Below are 23,504 nucleotides of genomic sequence, written 5' to 3'. Positions count from 1 at the left end.
CCTCGCTGCCTCCCGGGCGGCTCGGAAGCGGGAGGAAATGCTTGTAATGTTATCAACACAAACACGGCTCCTGGCGGCGGCGACATCCTGCGCGCGCTGCCGCAGAGCAGCCCACGTCACCGCGCCAGGGCAGGCCGGAGCCCGGCGCGCTGCGTGCCCCTCCGCTCCCCTCTGTTTGCTTTTCGGGAGCAAATCCCCCTGGGCTGGGATGCCTGGGGCATCATGTGGGGATGAAACTGGGAGAAAGACGTGTTTTGGAGTGGATGGAGAAGTTCCTTGAGGATGCCAGGATTGGAGCAGGAAGATTCAGGTGGGAGAGTCACAAAGCTGAGAGAAAGGGTGAAATTCCGAGCAAACAATGACAGTGAACTGCTACACTCGCGTATTCAGAAATGATTTTTTTTTAAAAGTTATATTTTTAATACATTTTTAAAACTTCGTGTGTTCTGTTTTCCCTGTCTCTGTTCCTGGCAGAAAAAAAACATGAGTCTAGTCAATACATGAGCTCCAGTGTTCCAAAAGCACCGGTGGCTTTTGGTTTGGGAGCCGTAAGGACGCGTGGCTGTTCCTCATCCCAACAGCATCCCTTCTCAATAATAAAGAAGCATTTTGGAGAGCAAGGATTTCTTCTTTTTATTTAATTACTTTAATGTCATGATCCGTTTGTCAGTTACTCCCTTTTGGAGTAACTCCCTGCAAATCCTTTGCTTACCTGCCTTCTTGCTATATATTTTTCATTTTATTTTTATGTTATTTTAACATGTAGTGGAACAGCATTGCTTCTCATTGCATAAATTTACATTTTTAAAACAAAAATATGGGTGAAGGGTAACAGACAAGTGCAGACAGCCTCATGGAAAGGGTTGGCAACGGTGATCAGAGAACTACTTCCAGCTTGCCTGTCATCCCTCGAGTCGAATTATAGATAAATAGATATATCTCTACAGATATATAGAGATATATCTATAGATAAAGAAACGAAAAGCACAAGTTTTACCACTACTAACTTAAAAACTTTGGGTTATTAGTTGTCATTTTAACTCGCCCAAATGCTGGGTTGCAGATGAGCCCTGCACAGCTATTGGGAATTTCAGAGACACTGAATTTATTTCTCAACATACCATCACTTAACGCATCGACTCCCAAGCTGGGCCGGAGAACCAGGGTTGAAAGCATCTTCCTCTCTCTGTATTTTATTTAACTGCCAGGAGCATCTTGAGACGCAGCTTTCACCGGCGCCTTCAAGCTGAAAAATGTGACCCGGGGCTGCTGCGCTGCCAGATGCCAACGCTTGAACATGACCTACAAACCGGTCACCGGGACACGGCCCAAGGTCAAAGGCAAATGGATTCATGGATATTTCTACGACTGCAAAGCCACAAGGATGCTGCTTAAAAAGCCAGCTCAACAAAATACCCCAATTTTCCCATTTTCATTGGAGGGTAAATTTCTCAAGGGCTGTAGGAACCTCACTGGTACATCTCTGGTCTCAGTGGGAAACTCCAAGTAACCAGCTATGAGCAACCTCAAGATGTCAAGGAAGACTTTGATGTCCTTCCTCTGCTTCCTATAGACCTGTATGAAAAAAGCTTCTATCCATGAATTTTGGTTTTTGTACAATCTGGGCTTATCCCAATAGCTGAGCATAGCAGGGAGAAGGATCTTCAAACTCATCTTTGCTTCTTAGTTTCAGTTCCTGGGTAATCACATCAGACTGCTTCAGGATCCAATTTCAGGGAAAAAAAAAACACACAAGTATTGGACATCTATGAACATCTCATCCCCCTTTTGCCAACCTGAAGGCCACCATGAAAACAACTTACTTGAAGAGAAAGGAAGTCTGCTGAAGGTAGCAAAGAAAAATTGGAAATTCAGAGCAAAATGCAGCACTGTCAGCTGCAATGCATTGCCAGGGGTATTAAAAGCTGGAGCAGATGGATCCTATTTGACCCTCAGAACTGCTTACAGTGGCTTCCAAAATAACCCAGCCCAGGAAAACGCTGCCCACTGGAATCCCATGGAGAAGAGAAGCATCCTGTGCCACAAAGAGGATAAAAACTGATGCCTTCCTATGGTGTAAAGGCAGGCAAGAGCAGCAACTCAAGTTAACAGGGAAGGCCCAATCAATGGGGCTTTCATTGATTACCATCAACCAGCCTAATTAGCACTCATTAACTTCTGTGCCGCCCACAGAGGGTGAATGTTGGCAATTAAGGTGATTGCTCTGCTGCCTAACAGCTCTTCACCCTGCTTGGGAAGGATGCAGTGCTGCTGCTGAGGAACCTTTTACTGCAAAGGACAAAAACAAAGTGCTCTGTGTGGAGGAAAATCTGAGGAACCTTTTTGGGGGGCAGTGAAGCAGGAGGAAAATATGCGGAATTGGTCATTTTTTGTTTGGTTTGCACCCTTGACTCATTTACAGCAATCAGCCTTCTAATGTTGGGTATAAATGTTGGGCATCCATGGGTATAAGCTGTGTGCAGCTCCGGGGGGACTAGGACCAGCACATTTGGTTTTCTGTAACCAACAAATTTACAGAGAATTAAGGGGACTGCAGATAAAAGTGACACAAGCGAGTGGGGAGAAAGTGGGTCCTGAGAGGAAAGATGCCCCCAAATCACCTGCACCAGCTGTTCCGAAGAAGTTACCATGGACTTGCACTAATCACGGATACACTTCTGGAACCACAAGCCTCTCCCATATATTTCTTCCCATCGGCTGCTGAAAAAGGATTGAGCAAACAAACTGACTCTTAAATTTGCTTCCCGTAGCTCTATTTCCAGGTAAATACTTTTCTTTCCATGCTTTGCTCACAATTCTAGGGTGTCCTAGTCCAAGCGGAAGGGGTGCTTCCAGTATGGGCAGTTGAGCCACACCAAGGGGCTGGGAATGGTCTAGCGTTCCAGCATGAGGGAAAACAAATAATTTATGCCAACCTGCTTCCAGCTAGCACAAGGTTAAGCCCCTAAATGGAAGCTAAAACTATCTATATCTTATCCCATTTAAGAATAGGAATCCTTAAGGATAGGGATTAAACAGCAGCGTGACCGCGAAAGGTTGTGAATCTTGGAGCAGGGGGAGCAAAGCGAAGGGGCACAATGGAAACGAAATCCTCGGTGGATTTCCATGGTTACTGGCACGCAGCTCCTTGATCAGGGGAGACGTAATTAGATTCCTGCTCAAACAGAAGACGTTTAGCAAAAATATCTGCAGCTACAGGCATGAGCAAACAGCTTTCTGCAGCTTATTGCACCGGCCAGCCCACATGCAGCACTAAAAACCTCGGGGAGCAATAAATGAGAAGAAAATTCATTTTTTTTCACAAAATTTTTCAATCATGTCTGCTGCTTCCAATGTTTTGGCCGCCTCTACACCAAACCACTCAATGCCTCAAGTTACACACTCAGCACCCATCTGGGCCACGGTCTCTGGTGGGATGAGTACCCACAGGCCCTATGGATCCTACAGCAAAACCAGTGCTGAGAAGCTCTGACAAAAATCTGAAGCTCCGTGAGTCAACAGGACGATTAACTTGTCGCCCTCCCAGGTTACTCACAATCCATTCTCTATTTTAATCTCCCCAACAAAAGGCTCAACCAGAGCATTGTCAGCCAGGGTTTTCATAACCAACCTTCAAAATGTTCAAGGAATGGTAAAGAACAATGACTCCGTAACAGAATAAATACAATCTAAACACAAAAACGCCCGTTGCTAAGGTAAATAAGCAGTGGGTTTTTGGCACAGCTCAGCGCTGTGCATTCCAGTGCTACGGTATATTAAAAACGTGCTAGAACTCGGCTTCGGATGGGGGAGAAGAACCTGGCATTCAATTCTGACACATTTTCCCCTCAAGGATGTTATTTAAAACACCGATATTGTGTAACAGGCGCCGCTATTTAGGGGCCTGGGTGTTGCTTCAACCGTGAATGTTGGCACAGCCAGACTGGGGACCATGTCATGGTCATGGTCTCTCTCTGGAAACGGTCAGCCCTGCAGGAGATGGCAACGTCCTATGGCAAAAGGAACGCTGGAAAAACAACAGATCCAAGGCTATGATCACGGAGGAACTGGGCAGCCACCACCAGCAGCGACTGGGCAGGAGACAGCAGGAACTGGCAGTTCAGAGCCAAGGAAAGCCCCAACCCCTGCCACAACAGTTTGTCTTTTGAACCAGAACCACAAGAAGCCGCAGAGCACGGCGTGGTTTCGACATCCTGAGCTAAGGACACTGCACCTGAGTGCTTGTTTTTGATACAGGAACCCTCTTCTTCAGCTTTGGGATACCCCGGAGCTGGATTTGCTCTTAGTTTTCTCACCGGAGCTGCACCAAGAGGGTTCAGCAGTGGCCACAGGTCACACGTCACCGCTCGCAGCACTCGCAAGGGCTGCTGAGGAAGCGCGGTGTAATGGAAGGGTTATCATCATAGAATCAAGGAATGCTTAAGGCTGGAAGGGACCTCTAGAGGTCATCTAGTCCAATCCCCCTGCACACGCAGGGTCACCTAGAACACGTGGCACAGGACTGCATCCAAGTGGCTTTTGAAGATCTCCAGAGAAGGAGACTCCACAACCTCTCTGGGCAGCCTGTTCCAGTGCTCTGCCACCCTCACTGTGAAGAATTTTTTCCTTAAGTTCCTGTGGAACTTCTGGTGTTTCAGTTTGTGGCCATTACCCCTAGTTGTGTCGGTGGCCACCACTGAAAAGAGGCCAGCACCATCCTCCTCACTCCCTCCCTTGAGGTACTTATAGACACCGGTCAGATCCCCTCTCAGCCTTCTCTTCTCCAGGCTGAACAGGCCCAGCTCCCTCAGCCTCTCCTCATAGGGCAGATGTTCCAGGCCCCTGATCATCCTTGTAGCCCTGCGCTGGACTCTCTCCAGCAGCTCCACATCCCTCTTGTACTGTGGGGCCCAGAACTGGACAGAATACTCCAGATGTGGCCTCACCAGGGCTGAGTAGAGGGGCAGGATCACCTCCCTCGACCTGCTGGAGACGCTCTTCTTAATGCACCCCAGGACCCCATTGGCCTTCTTGGCCACGAGGGCACACTGCTGCCTCATGGTCAGCTTGTCGTCCACCATGACACCCAGATCTTTCTCTGCAGAGCTGCTCTCCAGAAGGTCAGTCCCCAGCCTGTACTGGTGTCTGGGGTTATTCCTCCCCAGGTGCAGGACCTTGCACTTGGCCTTGTTGAATTGCATGAGGTTTTTCACTGCCCAGTTGTCCAGTCTGTCCAGGTCCCTCTGGATGGCAGCGCAGCCCTCTGGGGTATCAGCTGCTCCTCCCAGCTTGGTATCATCAGCAAACTTGCTGAGGGAGCACTCTGCGCTTTCATCCAGGTCATTGATGGTCTCTTGGGTGTCCATCATGGACAGTCACAGCAAGTGATAATGGTGCTGAAGTCCCACCTGAGAGCATCAGGGAACAGAGCGTGTGGGAAACCTCCCGTCCCACTGGTGAGCAGTGAGGAGCTGCAGCAGCGTCCTGGCTAACTCTGATGCAACCAGGCTGATCCCAGATTTCCTGTGTTCCCACATCTTTGGGGGCCTGAGTGAAATATGCCCATGTAGGAGAAGCTGCTGCACCCACACTATCTTTGGCAAGCTCACAAGAGCTGCCCTGTCCATGATGGACACCCAAGAGAGGCCACCAACTCCTGCTGACTCCTGTCTTCAGTGCTTCCAACAAACCCAGCATCCTCCCCTCTAGAGGGAGCTCCAGGAGAAGTGTGAGGCCCTGTGCTAAAGGGAAGGCAGTTGCATCCTCTCATCACCAAAGAGCTCATGACCTCAGGCCTGAATGCCGCAGGCTGCACTAGAAAAAGAGACAGAAGCCCTAAACTCAGTCGAGAATTTAGGAAAAGCCCAGCAGACATCCAGCTGCACTTCCAGAAGTCAGCGAGTCCCAGTTCGTTGGCCTTGACTTGGAATTAAGTTGTCTCCAGCATGGGCCTCACACGCCAGCAAGGATGTTCCACCAGGATGTGGAAGGACTATCATTTTCTTGGTTTCACTCGGTTCGGATTCTTGCTTCATGGACATCCAAGGGATTGAGAGATTAACTGTTCCTGTCTGCAGTACCAGAGCAGGAAGGCTTGAATGCAGCTCCCACCAAAACCCTGAGGTAGAGCGCCCCACGGAATCAGCCTCCCCTCCTCTGCAGGGCTCTTCTCAGTAGGACACTGGGATGCCACCAGCTGCTGCTGTGTTTTGAAGAGGCAGGGCACAACAGCAGCAGCAGTGTGAGAAGGTTTATTTGACATTTTCAGAGATTCAATTTGCACAGGGATCATGACTTGTTTTTATTTTTATTTTTGCATGCACATAAGCGGTTGTTAAATACCCTATGTCAGCCTTTTTGCATGCAAATAAAAAGAACAAGCATTAAGAGGTTGCAACAGAGCTCAAACATGCTAGGCCTTTAGGAGGCAATTCTTGCATAAACGTTTATAAAATGTTACAATTGTAATAAAGCAAAAGTGAAGCAGGAAAGCGGATCCCCAGCGCATGCAGGTACCAACCCCCCAACCCCCTGCAGGGCCCTGGACCCGAGTGATCATGCCTGGTGGCCCTTCAGCCTCTGGAGGACATCACTCCACCAAGAACCACCCACAGATTCAACCTGGCATAGGTGGACACGTGCCCTACGACAGCTACCTCTGAAATGACCAGTGCAAACTGTGAGCGAGCAAAGCTGTTACGGAGAGCACTCGTTCCTCGGAGCTGTGCAGATTTTGCTGCTTTGGTCTGAGATCGGGGAGACGTCGCTCTGGAGAGGGGACAGAGCCTTGGCTTTGCCGTCACGGAGAAGCGCCGCCGCAGCCGGGTGGACACCCGAGACACGAGTTACAACGCACAAAGTTTGGCCACCTCCACCAAGGCCCAAGAGCCATCACAATCCTGCAAATTTAGCTCATTTCAACCCCGTTGGGCTCGACTGAGATCTCCACCCATGTTAAATATTTTAATTTCAACAGAATAGCGATTCACTGGCTGCAAGCAGAGATATCCCCATCTTGGTCTATTTGAAGCCTTGGCCGCCTCAGACTTTTTCAAAAGATGGATGCTTTAAAAGAAGCTTTCCAACAAAAACATCCATTCTTATCACGCCCTTGCTGGGAGTATAATACACAGAGGGCTCTTCAGTATTGCCATTAAATGAGAGACTCCCCTAACCAGGCATTAAATGGTACAGGAGCTTGTACACAGAACAACAGAGCGAGCTTTCTGTGCCTGCTTGTTGCTGCAGAAACACAAGACAAACTCTGTTGCTCAAGCCCAATATTGTATTTGTCGGCGCGGCGGCCAAGCCTAACAAACTAATCGCATTTTGTCGGCGTGAAATCCAGCCTGCCCAAGACCAGGGGCAAACTTGGCTCCTGTTCATCCCACACTTCAGTCCAAATCCAATCCGCCCAAATCAAGAGTCTTGAACGCGCTGCTTGGGTTTCTGCGCCGCAGAATGAGCCCAGGATGAGATGCTCTATTGCAAACACAGGGATGCACCGAAGCAGGATTTCCTTTTTTATTTATTTATTTTACTGCAGTAAGGGTGGAAAACAGTGCTACACAGAGAAAAAGAGGTGACATCCAAGATAAACACAAAGCGGGAAGGATGCTATCAGTAACCGGTGGGTGTCAGGTAATTTTTGCTTTAGTATCTTCTACATTTTTGAGCTTAGGGCACCATCCTCAAAAGCACTGATCTCCAAAAAATGAAAAAATCGGGAATCAAGGTGTCATTTCCAGAAGCAATTTAATGTAAGTGCAACCCCCACAACGGAGTATTTGCCCAGGGTCTCCAAACAAGCTCCACTCCTTCCTTCCTCACATCCTCTACATTCACATCTCCTGCTGCTTGGGCCATAACATTCCCATGAACAGTAAGAGATGTTTGTATGGACAGACTATGTCTGGCTTTGGGGTGATGTTTATTTGTAACCTTCTTCCCCTCTTTGACTCTGTAGTGTAGAGCATGAGCTACCGAGGAGGCAGACCTAGAGGCTTTGGAAATATGGTGCCATCTTAGTTCCCAATGGACTAATTATCCCATGGGCATAACAGAAAAGGGATCTAGCTCTACGTGCACACTTTTTGCTTTGTTGAAGGAACATCTCAGTATCACACATACCACTTTGCAGTAGTAAAACAGATCCGAACAAGCAGGAACTGGAGACCATCACCACGTCTACAGCACGTTGCACTGACCGAGCTCACAGGAGGCCTGAGGTCAAAGGGACCTCTGGAGATCACGGAGCCCCGTCCGCCTGCTCAAGCGGGGTCACCTGGAGCACCTATTGCCCCCAGGGAGATATTTATGAAGAGTCAAACGCCAACATCAGCAGCAGGGGTGACTGGTAATCCTTGCTGACATGGACTGGAATTAAAACCAATGAGTTAGGGAAAAAAAATTTAAAAAAGGCACAAAGAAAGTCAACCATGCTGTGAGCCACCCGCATCCTCACACTTCTGTAATTTCTGACTATGATATTTAGGTGAAGACAGACTTAATCCAGCCCGAGTTTTCCTCGACCTACTTAGGCATGGAGACAAGGCCCATAAAAGCCAGCTCCAATGATCCAACGCTCCGGCCACCCGACCTCCTTCCATCCCCACCCGTTTCTCACCCTGCCGCAGAAGAACCGTGGAGGGATGGTGAAACACACAGGTAGGGGCAGGAGGGGATTATTCCATACTTAAGAGCCTATGGGTCCATGAGAACGTGCCAGGAATGGGGATGGCCTGAGGGAATTGTTTATTCCTCGCCACGCTCTCGCTCTCCGCTAGGCTGCCGGTGGCGGGAATCATCAGCTCTTTAATACAAAGGGAAAGACCCGGCACGCAGAGGCAGGGGAAGGTTTCGGATGACCCAGTTTAGGGATGCAGCCATGGCCGCCTGGCTTTAACTCTTCTTATCCCAGATTAGGCTCTTGGAGGTCACTAAGGCGGCTCACTCCCTAGAAAGGTGCCGCGTTTCCGTGTCAGACTAAACATCTGGGCTTGGAAACGCACGCCGGGTTTAGCCCTGGATTTCCAGATCAGATTCTGCATGTTGGGGGAGGGAAAAGAAAGGGGAAAAAAAGAAAGTCACGAACCGCTTGTTGCAAAGAGCTTTCAGGGAACAGAAAGGTCATTATTCAGCCTTCCCCATCCCCCACGTCTCCTCTGCTCTTCGCTCTCTTCCAGCAAATTCAACAGATTTCAGGAAAAGAGGAAAACGCCGTGTTCAGGATCCGTGCGGTTTCTGCGAGCGGTGCTTGCCAGCTGAGACGGAGGCCCGAAGCACAGACACAGTGTCCAATTCCCAGCTCCCCTCTCGCCTCCCTTCCACGGGGAAGCGGCCCAGCCTGGGAAGAGGCCCTCGAAGGCCGCGCTGGCTTCAGCGAGGCACGGGAACGTCCCGCCGTTCTCGACACAGCCCCGTTGGAGGCCAGGAGCCGTGGCGGGGTGATACCGCCCCGCTGGCACGGCTGGATGTGGGGCAAAACACGGCGCAGCCAGCAGCAACCGCAATGTAAGGCTGTAACCTCCGGGTTCGTGGTGGGCCTGGTGGAGAGTCTCACCCCCACGGAGCTCGCCAGGGTCGTAGCTATGGCCAACCCTTACAATGAATCGGGCTGAGTGCCCAAAGTGCTCAAATTCACTATGCGAAGGGGGCCTTTGAGTGCCAACAAGGGACACGCTCGCTTCAGGAGAGCTGGATGCCTCGCGGGGAGCGTGCGTAGAGAGGCCGAGGAGAGAAAGGTCATTTCTAGCACAGAGCAATGATCCCACAGGCTCTAGTTGTGGCGTTAAGACGCAGCCGTTCGACACGCTGCTCTGTGGCCCAAGAGAATTCCATCTTACAAGCTACGGCTCACTACTTTATCAGCACAAAACTCAAAGTAGCAAATTAGTGCTCAAAATCTGCAAGCATCCTTGTGGGGCCACCACTCTGGTGGTACCGTACAGAGCTCACGCAAACGCTGCTGAAGAAATACAAATATGCAGCTAATTCGGCGTGAGAAAGTGTCCACTGCTCTCCCGAAAGGCTGAGAGGAGCCTCGAGGAGCACGGGAACCCAGGTGGGGAGGAAGGTAAAGATCACATGGATACGAGCTGGTATTTGGGAGAGGAAGAGCAGACAGAGCCTAACTATGATCAGAAACAAAACCCAATGCTGGTTCAGCATTTGTACTCGAGATGTTGCACTTTGTGACAGGGAACAGAAGCTCAAACCCTATAATAGAATAATTTTACATAAGATCTCCAAGGTGGATTCGGTCCGACCAGGGCAGCATTTTTGCATTTCATTTACTGCCCTGGATTAGAGGGTTGCACACTTGGTTCCTGATGCTGCTCCAGCTCATTCCAGCCACCTGGGCCATGAATGAGGAGGGAATTACAGGGAGCTCCCATGGCAGGTCCGGGGATAGGCAGGGTGTTCCCGACTGCCACGTCGCCACCAGGACACCTGCCAGCATCCCTTCTGGCCATGTCAAGCACATGCAACCGTGGCTCTCCTCCATTAGCCACTGGCTCCTGACCGCCCACACAGAATCATTATGGCTGGGAAAGACCTTCAAGATCATCAAGACCAACCATCAACCCATCCCCACCACGCCTGCTAAGCCATGTCCCCAAGTGCCTCGTCTACAAGTTTCTTGAACATGGCCAGGGACGGTGGCTCCACCGCTGCCCTGGGCAGCCTGCTCCGATGCTGGACTGCTCTTTCTGTCTCTTGCACCAGAGATGCTGCATCGAGGTGGAGAAATGGGCACAACGTCTTCTGAGCAAACTTCTGCGGGCTCCAGGGTCTCCAGCGTCCTTCTGCTGTCCTGCACAGATCACCTCATCACTGCTCTCCCACACTGGCAGTCCCTGCAGCTCCGCGTGGCATCCCGGAGATGAATCACGTTCGCTGAAGCCGAGGGCCGCAGCATCGCCACCTCCCGCAGAAGAGGCCATGTGCTGTGCAGGAAAACGAGCGCCTGCCTAACTGGAAAAAGGTGTTTGGGGATCTTGTGACAATCACACGGCCGTGCACTCCTGCATTTGCATCCGAGTGTTTTTACAGCTAGCATGAAGCGCCAGCAGGAGAACCCCCGTGAGGAAGAGCAGCTGGATGCCTCCTGCTTGGCTCTGGGCTCCCATCCGGCTGCACAGGCTCCACATCACCTCCAACACCTCCACTTCTCCATTAGCCTCAGGAGACCTTTGCCCACTACTGCTATTTGGCCCCACCCTCACTACAAACATCAAAGTTAAATATTTATTTCTTTTTTTTAAGAGCCAAATCTCCCATTGTCAGTACAACCACGGAGACCTCAGTGCTGACATCGGCTCGGATCCCCCATCGGGGAGGCTCGAACACGGGGCAGCCTCACGAGGCTCTTCCTGGCTCCGGCTCCAAGCAGCAGCAGCTATTTCGGGGGCCAAGTCAGCACCACCAGCCAGGCAAGGAAACGAAACAAAATCCCTATCCTCATTTCTGGGACAAAACCAGCAGCCAACTTGTCACGAGCTCATATTGGCTGTATCTTGCTGAGGAAGTCACCCACCCCAGGCAGCGCCTGCAGACTCCGTGGTGCTCAGCCTAAAGCTTGCACCGAGCTGCTCCCTTGGTGAATGGACAAGAATAATGTCAGTAGGGTTGTTATTTTTTTAATATTTACCCACTTTCCCTCTCCCATGCCAAGGGATTTGGCCACTCGGCCTCTTTCCACAAGTTGCATTGAGGAAACCTGTGCAAGGATCAGAGGAGGTTCCTGGCTGGAGCGATCAGGGAGCATCCTGTGTGCAAGGGCAGTACCTGGAGAAGCAGTAGGCAATGGATGCAGTTAAAGTGACAAGTATGAGGGCTAAAGAGAGGAACAAGTCAGCTCCAAAATACGCTCCAATAGTCCAACCCGGCAGGAAACTCCCTCCTGGGCCAAGTCTGGACGTGGCCATGGCCCTCTTGGGCCACAACCTCGCGTCAGCACAGTGCAAAGAGCCAAGAACATTGTGTTGAGACCCAAGCTCCAGCCTCCTCCCCTCTCCTTTTGGAGAAAGCATGGAAAAAATCCTCCAAAGTTTGGATTAATTAAAGAATGGAGTGTCCACATAAGAGGATGCTGTCTTCTTCTACGCCACCTAAGTACCATTGCACGGGGCCACCCCCGAGCAACCTTTCGTGTTTTACCGGAAAAGCAAAAGTTGATTTAAATTCTTGCAGTGGTTGCACTAGATGAAAGAAACTACTCTCAGAAAATTAAGCAACTATAACGAGGAGCTAAATCCCACAAGGCCCAAGCCAGCATATTCCTGCAAATCCGACCAAGAAAAGCAGCCGCTTTTCCCTCTAAGTCTGCAAAACACGAAGCACCTCTGGCATTTGGCCACCCCGATGCCCACGGGCAATATCTGTGGTTTGGGTGGAAGAAGAATGGAGGGTTTCCAGTGCATCTCCTGACCCTGCCCACCCATCCACCTCCCGGGTGGCTTTTGGAACGAAACCCAGGTTACGACAGACGGAGGTGGATTTTCCTTTTCACTAGATGACTCTTTTGTAATCCTGAGCCTAAATGGTCCTCAGCAGCCGAAGGAGGACAGGCCTGAGCCTGCTTGTTCAGCTAGAGAGACAAAAACGTTTTGGGGATTTTGCAGCACTAATTCGCGGGTGTTTGAAGCCTTCTGCTAACTCCAGGCCATATCGTTCTAGCTCTTTCTAAGCAGGACTCCCCATGGAATCACGACAGCCTTGAGCCTGCTAAGGGTGCAGCCTGGGCTATGTTTAACTTGGCATCTGATTGCCAGTGCTCTGCCTTCCGTGTCCTCGTGTTTCCTCTCCAACGGACGTAATTAGGATCCCGGCGAGAGGAGAGGAATGAGGAACTTTGTCTTGTGCCACTGGACCCAACCCCTTGCCCACGTGCAACAGCTGCAGTTGGCTGCAGTTATCTGAAAACACAGGAACTGTCAATGAAAACGTAAGTTCTTCAAAAGGCAAAAAAAAAAAAAAAAAAAAAAGGACAGGAAGAGCAGGAAGCTCTTGCAGGCAGTTCTGAGGATAGAGAAGCCGATTTTCCTATTTTTATCCCATTTTCCTCCACTCCATGGTAGTCCTTCCCATGCGCGAGCACTCTGAGCACCCTTACATGCCTTGTGAGGACCCAAACGCAGGATCTCAGCATAGAAAGAATAACTGCTTTAAAGAAAGCTCTTCTTGTTTGCTAAGGGGGCTCTCCTATGGGATGCAGGTCAAGGCAGGACCGCAGACCCCAGCAAACAACCTTGCACAGTTCCTACAATTATCGGTGGTAGATTCAGGAGCGCAAGATAGCCTGAGGATGAACCACTTGGACGATCCCTCCCATTGGATCATGTTTAAAAATAAGGTTAGACCCTTGCTCTGCGTGCTCATCTTTCAAGGCTGAATTTTATAAATATATTTTTGTTCTGATAGCAACATCATTGCAGGAATTAAGCAAATTCAAAAGGCCAAGCCATGGGCACGCAGAAGGACGGGAACCCCTGGACAATCTCACAGGTATTTCATAATCCAACGAGCACAATCTACACGCGCCCAATTAAGGCTCAGAAAGCTGCACTCTTGGCGTTGCTGTTAATCCACAAATGTTCTTATTTGGGGAAAAAAATGGGTCCCTTGTACGGACGAGGAAAGCGTTAACCCGAGGTCCCCGAAGCCTCCTGGCCGCCTGCGGAGCAGGGCACAACCGAGACCCAGCGCCAGCAGCCGCGCAGCACTGAGCCTGTTCAACTGACCCAGTTTTCACCAACTGGGTGAATAAGGGCAAAACCTTCTTTACTGCTTTCTTTGGAAAGAAAACAAGAGAAAAACACACAACAATTCGCACTGCCCAAGGTACATTTTTGCATCTTTTCTTGGCCCCACGGTTGCAGCACGCGCTCCGACGGGGGCAATGGCATTATCGGGTGCAAACCTACAATTACCCTGCCCTGCAAAAGAGCCAGGAGAAATCGGCCCCTCTAAGCAACCCGGCTGCCAAGCTTTTATCTTCTGGACATTGTTAATTTACACCGAAGCGGAATAATGAGACGATACAGGGCTCTACGAGGCACTATTGGAAAAAAGCCCTGCCTTAGCAACTCAATTGTATCTATACTGCCCACGTGGGCTTTTATGTATAGCTACTGATTTGGAATGCTTTTCCAGGACCCACTTCTGATTCCCCACTCCTATATACCTACATTTCCACCATTTTCATCCACTTATTGCTCATTTATGCTAGGACAACGGGAAGGGGAATTTTGGTGAAGGACTGGAAAAGTAGCAGGCGGATGGTCATTCCAGCTGTGATTTCTAGCCCTCTAGGCAGTCTAGACTCCAACGTCTCTGAGCACAGATGATTTCCGTTGTTCTGCAGAGGTTCTGCCAGGGAATCAAAAAAAAAGCGCACTAAAGGGAACAATAAACAGCAAGACAAACCTAAAATTAGCAGTTTACAAAATAATCTGCCTTTATGGCATCCTGAATACAATGAAAGCAAAGAGCAAGTGGGCCGGTTATTTAAAAGCAGAGGGATAAGAGGAAATGTTGTTTTTTTTTTTCTTTTCCAAAACTGTTATCGGGAAATCAACCCGCCTTTAACGCCTTTGAGTTTTGATACTTACTGAAATAACTTCCAGGGCTTTGCTAGTCTGCTGCTAAGGATTAGCTAAATAGAGGCAACGCCAATGCGAACACACCAAGACGTCACCGACTTGGGCAAGCCCTCAAAGGGAGGGCAGCTCACAACTGCTTCACTTCTGGGGCCAAGGTTGAAATTCCAACACATTTGCCAGTGCTTTCCTCTTATGCACCACTTGCACCTCCCAGGAGAACAGAAATCGGATGGGCATTTTCAGTTATTTACATGGGATTTTCAGTTATTTTCACTTTTTGGGTCTTAGTAGAGACACCAGGCTGTAGTGCCAGGACTATGCACAAATTGTTTAGTGAAAATACCATTTCCATTGATTCAGGATTTTTTTTTTAATGTCTTAAACAAGCAGTGAATATACAACAGCAAAATATAGCTCCTTCCACCAGCAAAGACTAACATTTTCTTTAAAATTTGGAGAGAAACAACAAGTAAAAATCACCACTGAGTGAGAATAGGACTGACGACATTGGCAATGGGTTGGAAATGAAGCAGCTTCCAAATTCATCAGCTCCCTGCAGCTGGCAGATCTCAGAAGAAATTACAAAGCTTTTCAGAGGGAGAAAATCACTGTAAAGGGCAACGGACTTTTTTTTTTCCTCGAAAAGCCATCTCTTTTTCCAAGGAGAACAAGCTGATCTGTCCAAAGCCTGCCCTTGTGCTTGTCCCTGCAGAAGGGAGACGGACGCCCCCAAATGCCTCCAGACACGCGCAGACCCCAGGGATCCTCCAGGACTGTTATTCAGGACAGGACACCAGAGCTGGGAGCACCCACTGCCTGTGTTTTGATTTCTTGAAATATGAACCCTACAGTACGGGATCAAAAATGTTTTTTTTAGAGCTTTTATTCTTAAAAATAGCCCTACGCAGGTCATACACTGCATATACTTAAATATATAAGCATATATATGTATCCTGATACTTCTTGTTCCAACAGGCACTTCCCAAGACCATTCTGCACATTTAGCACCAAACAGGACTTTAACCCAACTCTTCAGCCCACCTCCCGTCATCTTCATCCTCCCTGGTCCTGCAGCCATCAAGGACACACACCGCTCCACGTTTGCTCCATCATTAAATTATTTTTGCACAACTTCCTGAGCAAAAAAAGTTCCTCCTGCCTCTCTCCCTGCTTCTCTGGAAACTCCTACTCAGTCCTATCCACCTGCAGGAACAGCAGCAGCCTGTGCAGACAGATAAGCAGGTTTGATGGTCGATCGCTGGTGACCCTCAACCATGACTGTCAAGAGCCACTAACCACATACGCGCAAGTTGAATCTTCACAAAGAGTTTTTTGAAAACACTTGTGCCTCAATCTGTAACCTGTCCTCATAGTTTTACGCTGTGGAGCAAATACGATACAGGATTTCTTAGGTGAAAGATTCATATCTGGGTGGAAAACTGCTCAATCGCTGCCACTGGGCTCTGGAGTTGATGCCCCAGTGTCAACCAGGAGATGCCTGAACTGGCATGAGAGGAAATCTGAAGAGCATTAATTGCTAAAGCAGGAACACCCACTCTGACATCCAGAAATAGAATTTAGCAAGGGCTAAAAAAAAAAAAAAATCCTTTTGAACTTAAAAAGAAACAGAATCACAGCTCAGAAAACACAACGGTGCAGCAAATCACTGCGAGCTCTCCTGTGTTTTAACCCAAGAGTGAAGATCCCTGGTTTCAGCAGTGCACCCAGCAATAGCTCACCCCAACACCACACAGAGCGCGCGACGGGGCAGAGACTGAGCAGGGCAGCTTGTCCGACCCACCGAGCCCACAATATTCCTGCCTGCTTCCCGCTACCCCTTGCAGTCTTGCTTAAGAAATCCCAGCGCATCGGAGCTTCTTCCCTTGGGATATTATCTATCCCGCAGCCCAACGCTCTTCATGGCCAGGCAGCCCTTCCTCTCTGCGCCTGAAAGGGAGGCCTCCACAGCCCCCGGCTCCGGGCATTGCTGAACTACACTAATTAAACACGTTGGTACTAAAAAGGAATTATAATTTATGAATAAATTAATTTGCTGTATTTTCCTTTCATCCCTCTACGAAAGGAAAAAGCCCAACATGTCAGTCTTGAGTCCCACTGAAATTTTCCATTTTTAAATTGGTCCCACTGCTCATAATTACATCCCCCTTCTTCTGGCCATAGAAGTTAATCTGCTTTCCTTCTCCTCAAGCTTTTTTTTTTTTTTTTTTTTTGCAAGGGGGAAGGATGGAGGAAGGAAAGAGGGAAAAAAGGGAGAAAGAGGCTAAGAGGAGAAGGACGCATCCTATTGGAGCAGTCTAATTGGTTACAACACTCACATAGCACATGAGAACACCGGCACGCGGCCTGCTCTGCCTGATGAATATTCCTCATTCTGTTTCAGATGCAGGATCTGGGTTTATCAAATTATTGGCTCCCCTACAGCAGGTGATGGCCTCTTCTCTGCCCCTGCACAGAAATGCACTGAATCTGCAAGGAGGAAGGGACGGGCTGACGACTGGCCAAGCTGGAGGCAGCGCTTTGAAGATGAAGGACCGAGGAGGGAGATGCTGCTCCAATAAATACGTTTCTCTTTTGATAAAAACCTGGAAGAGCTGCACGAGACAGATGAACCCCAAAACACACAAGTTTCTACTGAAAACAACCCAAAAAAGAAAGCCTGGATCAAAAATGTCATCTCTGATCTGCCAATGCCTTTCCAGAACAAATTTAAATAGAGTCACACCATTTTATAGCCCTGTTCACCAGTTTGAGGGCCTACACAAAGCACTCTAGGTACTAGCCATCCTACAAGATAGAATATAGCTGTTTTTGCCTTAGTCATAATGGAAGTTCTCATGCTTTAACAAATAATTATCCATCAATCTAAACACCTTTTTGTTAGGGTCCTTGCTCAGAGTTGTCAACTAACAGAAATAGGAAAGCAAACAAAAAGTAATACAAATCTCAACCTTTTTCATCCTACACCTTTACATTTCCTCCTAATTATTAACATAAAGTCTCCATCCTTCCATAAAAATTCCAGATAAAGCTGGAAAGCATGAAAAAAAAGCAGCTCTGGGGGAAGGAAGACAACAAAACTGGTTGGAAACCCCACCTTAGGCAGTGGTTTGGATCCATCTGCATGGTTTGATTTGCCACTTTTAGAGGATACTGGGTAGAATCCTGTCCTAGAAGTCTGCATTCAGCCCAGCCAAATTATGAGCTATCAAAGGCTGTTCCTGCTGCCCGAGTGTCCCTGTTGCCCACAGGAGCACCGTGACCGGCTTCCACCTCAACTCCAAGTGGAAAAGCACCATGATCATGTTCAAATGCTTTGCTCGCTTGCTATGTCAATTTCTTCTTATTCAAAACCTTTAATGATATATGTAAATCCTTTCAATGTTCTGGCAAATAAAAGCACCTTGCAAGGGCGCTGAAAGCCACTGGAGATGTTTCTGCTTGATGTTTCTGCATGGAAGGTGCTCCGGGTAGGTGCTCCTGCGGAGGAGGAGGGCAGGGAATCTCACACCGTAGAGGGGACCATGTGCTTACGCGGTCAGCAAAGTTCATCTCTCACCCACGATCTCTAGTTTAAAAACTCTCTTCAGCCTAAAAACACCTTCCATGAACCTTATTTCTCTGCTGGCATCTCCTTGAAGGGAATGTTTGATGCGGACATCCAAATCGCAGCAAAGGAACCATGACAAACAGTTGTTGGCCAGGTTTCTCAAGACCAAAACATGCCTTATGGAAAGCTCTAAGAACACATCTGTGCCCTGAATGCCCTAATGCTTGTCAGAAGTCTCAACTATAGCAGGCTGGGAGAAAGGCAACGCCATATCCAGTGGGAAACCCAGACCGTCCCCACACGTGAGCCCTTCCTTCTCCGCACGCCTTGCGCTCACAGCAAGGAAGTGATTATCAAGGATTTATTTGCAAAATCGCAGCCAAGAGAGCCAAGAGCAACACGAGCCTCCCCTGCATCAGCTGGTCCTTGGTGGGGGTGCAGCGAGATGGGCTCTCCTTTCCGAAGCTTTTCATTAGTCTGTGATGGCCTTGCGGGCACCGCGCCGAGGTCGGCCCTTGGCTCCGCACGCTCCATTTCCTGCAAGGGGAAAATAAAAAGCCCTAGGAAGCCTATGAAAGCTGTAAGTGATATGAAAACCCCTGAGAAGGTTAAAAAAAAAAAAAAGAAGAAAGGACTGGACTGTTGGATATGAAAGTGAATAAGGGAGAGCATTAGAGAAAATAAAATGGCCCAGAAAGAGCCATCTAATTCTCCTTTCCTTTCCTTTATAGGGAAATCAATGGGCTATTAAATCACAAGAAAACCAAATTAAACAAAACCTATTACTCTGAAAATCACTGAAGCCAGAAGCATGACAGAAAAGCAAAAAGGATTAAGCATATGGATAACATCACCTACACCCAGCTATAATTCCAAATGTGAGCTCTGCATAGTCGATCCGCGGGGCTCGAGCCGCCGCTCGTGTCAGTGCAGTCAAGGTGCTGGTGGGAGCAGACACCATCCCCACGAGTGCGTCCATCCTTCCCTGGTCACTTTGCCATTTCCAGCCCCGTCCTTGGAAGTGCTGGAGCCAATAAGAAGCCACAGAAGTGAGGTACGGAGACGGGCCATGCAAGGACCTCTTCTCCAGGGGAGCCGAGACGGTCTGAGCACCAACCCGGCTCCTTCCGCAGGTCTGTCCCAACTCACGGGGCAGCCGGCATCATGTCTGGACTCACGGGGTGACAGCACTCACGGTAGGGAGGTAAAAGAGGCAGGGCCACCAGGATTCCCAGCTGGGGGAGATGCCACTTTCAGCATGGGCCACCCAGCCGCTGCCCTCCTTTGCTTCTCCTGTCCACCAGTCAAGCAGCTCCACTGATGTCTCCACACTGGTGCTCTCCTGCTGTTCCCGATAATATTTCCACCTTCTCTGCAAGCTACTTTCTTCCCAGGCAGGTGCAAAACCTCTGTGCACCCCTTTTGTGGAGCGTTTGGCCCATGCACAGCAAGGAGAGAGCCTGCTTCATGCACCGTTGGGATAACTCCTCATGGTGTCCCTCTGGGACCAGATCCGTACTGCAGGTCAAGCACAGCGAGCGTGGAAAACCATTCCTCTCTGAGCAAGCAAAGGCCTAGGACAGCAGCTGCACAGAAGGCAGCATCTAAATTTTGCATTAAACTAGGCTGCAATTAATAATTGCTTAAAAAAAATCAAGGCTACTTTAATATTCAACAGTTTTGAGAAAAGCATAATCAGACTCTGATTTAAAGAAGAAATTCTAATCACCAGCAATTAGGCATACATCTAGCAGAACAATTTAGTGAGTCCTTTGCAATTTAGCAAATCTGCAGTTTTAATTAGATGCCAAATCCTGGGGAAAAAGAAATCAGTTTGGACGTCAGTGGAAGTTTTATGGGTGTCCATCAGCAGGGAGCATCCCCACACAGCGAACGCCAGGTTTGCATTTTCCAGAAGAATCTTTGTTCGGTGTCACGTAGGAAACCCTGCGCCTTGGTGGTTTTTGCTCTAGTTTACACAGAACCTGTTTCTCACTTGGGATGAGCTCAGTGTTACGACAGTATCTGTGCTTAAGGAAAGTATTTTCTCTCTCAATCTGTCAATAACAACAGGTGTGAGGACAAAGTAATTCTAAAGACTGGAAAAAACACAGTAAAGATTTCAGTAAGTACTGAGGCACTTAAACAGACAATGCAGTCCTCATATTGCTATGATGCTTTTTCTGATAAAGTACCTCAATACTTTAGAAACACTTGGCTCGTGGCAAACAGAAGCAGCTCATCGCTTCGCTAACCGTATTCTCTGCGATCGGGCAGAGTAAAAATTCACTAAGATGATCACAGTTGCCTCATAAAGTCATTTCATTCCCATTCTGATCAGCCATGGTTGGAATTTGCACGCTGCTTAACATAAATCTCAAGGAACAACCCGGGAAGTGAGCGAGCAGCAAGCACTGCTTTCCACACAGGGGAAACACGCCGGGTGGACGGCGGATCCCCACTCACATCCCACCTTCCCCAAGTCTGGAGCGCTGCCTCCTGCCCTTGCCAAGGTCTCGGGGTGCAACACATCCTCCCAAAGCCCCATGCTAACTTGGCTGTGAGTTAAAATAGGAGACACTATGATTTAAAGCCAGGTTTTCTACTTAGAATTAGTTACCAACACGCTGCTTCGTAAGCTCTTATTCAAAGTGCTGGGGAAAAGCCTGAAATCTTTTGCTGAAGTGAATCCCTAAAGCACCAAGTTTCTCCTTCCACTAACTATTTTCCACTAACTTTTGCAATATTACAAAGCAGCGATGCACAAACCACCATCCACGGTCCAAAAGTGGTGCCAGATGTCACGGTGAGTGATCCACAACACCTCACTTTAACCGCGGTTTTTAATCGAATGCTTGAAAGAGATTAATCATTGATACCCAGCAAACTGACAACTGTTCAGAAAAACACTGAAACAACCACCTGAAAGAAAAAAAATACATCGAAAACTTAAAACATCTGCCTTGGGGATGAACAAGCTCATGTCTAGTAGATATTATATCGTTTCCTTAAAGGTCAAATCAGATTGAACTGGGGGATGTTTCAAAGCAGCTAACGCAAAAAGGAAAGTGGATTGTCCAGTCGACAGGGCACTAAAACCTCTGCCCAGATGATGCATTTCGGAATGCACATAAAAGTAAAGCACATACAAGTAAAAAAATTCCTTGTGCGTTTTGCATCATGTGGACCTGAGCTTCCATCCAGCGGAGATGAGCTCTGCCACAGCCGTGGTAGGAGACGAGGAGCATCAACACGGGCGCTAAGCTCCTCTCGCAGCTCCGGCACCTGCAGGGGATGCGGCAGAAACAGGGAATGCAGCAGGAGCGGGGGCTGCCGCGGGGCCAGGCCGCTGCCTTTCCCCCCAGCACCAGTGACAACAGCACCGGAGGAGTGTGAAGGGCTCCGTTAACACCCGCGCGAGAAGGCAGCGCCCCGGCACAGTTCTGGTTTCGGAGGGGTTCTCAGCTGTGAGCAAGGGACAGATTTAGCCAACTTCAGGCATGAGCCCGGTCTGTCCGGCGGGGAAAAGCCAGGAAGCAGGAGTGCTCCTGCCCCAAGCTCCAAGCCGGCAGATCCCAAGGCCAACATTCCCGCGCTCTGGAGCCGGCACCTCCACAGGGCTCCCAGGCACCAGGCTCGGCAGGAGCCATTCCCAGGCTTCCTGATTTTCACATCCTGGTTGTAGGAAGCATTTCAGGACAGAGCTCCAGCCCTTGCGTTTCGCTCAAATTTAGCTCTTTCCCTCCAGATCCTTCAAGCTCGCCCTGTTCTTGGTCCTGATGGACTTTTTTGCCTCATTCACATCACATTAGGTTCAACATCGGGTAAAGGAGAGGAGAATCCAAGTGTCCCAAAGAAATGACGCTTCTAGAGAAGGAGATCCCTCTAGCACGTGTCACTTATCTGAGCTTTTCTGAACACACCTTTTGGCTCTTCTGGCACCGACTCAAACACACCCAGAGACCATGGATCCAGACCAACTCCCTTCTTGACCAACTCAACCACATTCCTCTGTTTCAGTTACTAGCACCATCTTTCCTACTTTCGAATCATGACAGGGATTTCCCTTTTCAGCTACAGCGATCCCATGTTCCCTCTCCATTCTTTGTTTTTCCTTTTTTTCTCCCCTTTTTACACTGGAGAAATCAACTTTTTACTTCTCATCTGCTCCTAATTCCCTTAAGTCACCCCCACTTGCAGTAGCTTAGGGATGCCACCTTTCCCAACACCCCTGCAGGGTTTATGCCAGATTACAGCACAGCACAGATATGTAAAGAACTGTGACCACTGCTAAATAACGCCGGGTTCCGCCAGCCTCTCGTGTCTTCCTCACGCTGCACAGCGCCCTGAGCTGCAGGCTGCCATCCCTGAGGTCCACTATCTTTTCCATTTCTTCTCCATTGCTTCCATTTTCAGACCCCATGCTAAGAGCAAAATGTGAAGATGCTTATTGCCAGCTCTGGAAAGAACAGAGTAGTTATACGCGCTTATATAAGTGGTTATAACCTCTTATTTTTGTTTCTCATCCATGCTGAGACCCCATGCTGTGGACACTATTGTAATTCAAATTAGAAAATCTTCTAAGTTAGATGCAACCGAAGCAGTCAGCTGTACCAGTAAGGCACCTTGCGATGAAGACGGGAAAGAGCCAGGCAGGGAAAAGGTCAGGCAGCTTTATTATAGCATATCTATATTTTTAAGCATTTGAAAGAGATTTTTCCCTCTTTCCAGCTCCCCACACCAGCTCTGCAAAGAATTATTATATTTAGATTAAGCTCAGAGCCATTGCCTCAATTTGTAAGATCAAGACGTTTTGTTTGGCTCAGAACCGGAGGATTTCTGCATCAAAAGCCTTCTCTGCCTCTCCACTACAACAGCTCACCCAATACCAGATGTTGCTTCTCATAGAACGTGTTTATCTTGGAGCGTCACAGGTAAAATATCGCAGGGCCTGCAAACGCCCTGCTCTTCTGGAGCATAAACATCCCCAGTCCCACCGCGACGCCACGCACAACGCGCACGCGAAGCCAAGCTGCAGCGTGTCCTCCCAGGGACTCCTAATAATAAAGGAAGGTGCCCGTCACCAAACAGCATGAACCACGAGAGTGCCCAACCACAAGGGTATCACAGAGACAGAAAAATCTAAGAATAGCAAGGGAAAAGTCAACGGATATAGTGGATGGCGTCTTAAATGGGAGCAAAATACCAGCAAGGACGAGAGTCTGGGGCAGAGAGTGTCCAGCTCTGGGAAAGACCCAATAGGTTGATATACTTGTTCTGACTTTCAGGAGTGATCTTTAAGTATGTGGACCATTAAAAAATAAATAAAG

At 48.7% G+C, this 23,504-nt stretch overlaps 1 protein-coding gene across 1 annotated transcript in view; it reads right to left on the bottom strand.

Moving 5' to 3' along the window:
* Positions 1-23,504, bottom strand: part of PTPRA (protein tyrosine phosphatase receptor type A) — a 64,339-nt gene that overhangs the window by 17,961 nt on the left and 22,874 nt on the right. The gene's annotated exons all lie outside the window — the stretch shown is intronic.

The sequence above is a fragment of the Tinamus guttatus genome, unplaced genomic scaffold, assembly GCF_059628265.1.
Source record: "Tinamus guttatus ecotype Peru unplaced genomic scaffold, ASM5962826v1 Tinamus_guttatus_pri_ptg000218l, whole genome shotgun sequence".
Lineage (NCBI taxonomy): Eukaryota > Metazoa > Chordata > Aves > Tinamiformes > Tinamidae > Tinamus > Tinamus guttatus.
This window is presented reverse-complemented; position numbering and strand designations above follow the sequence as displayed.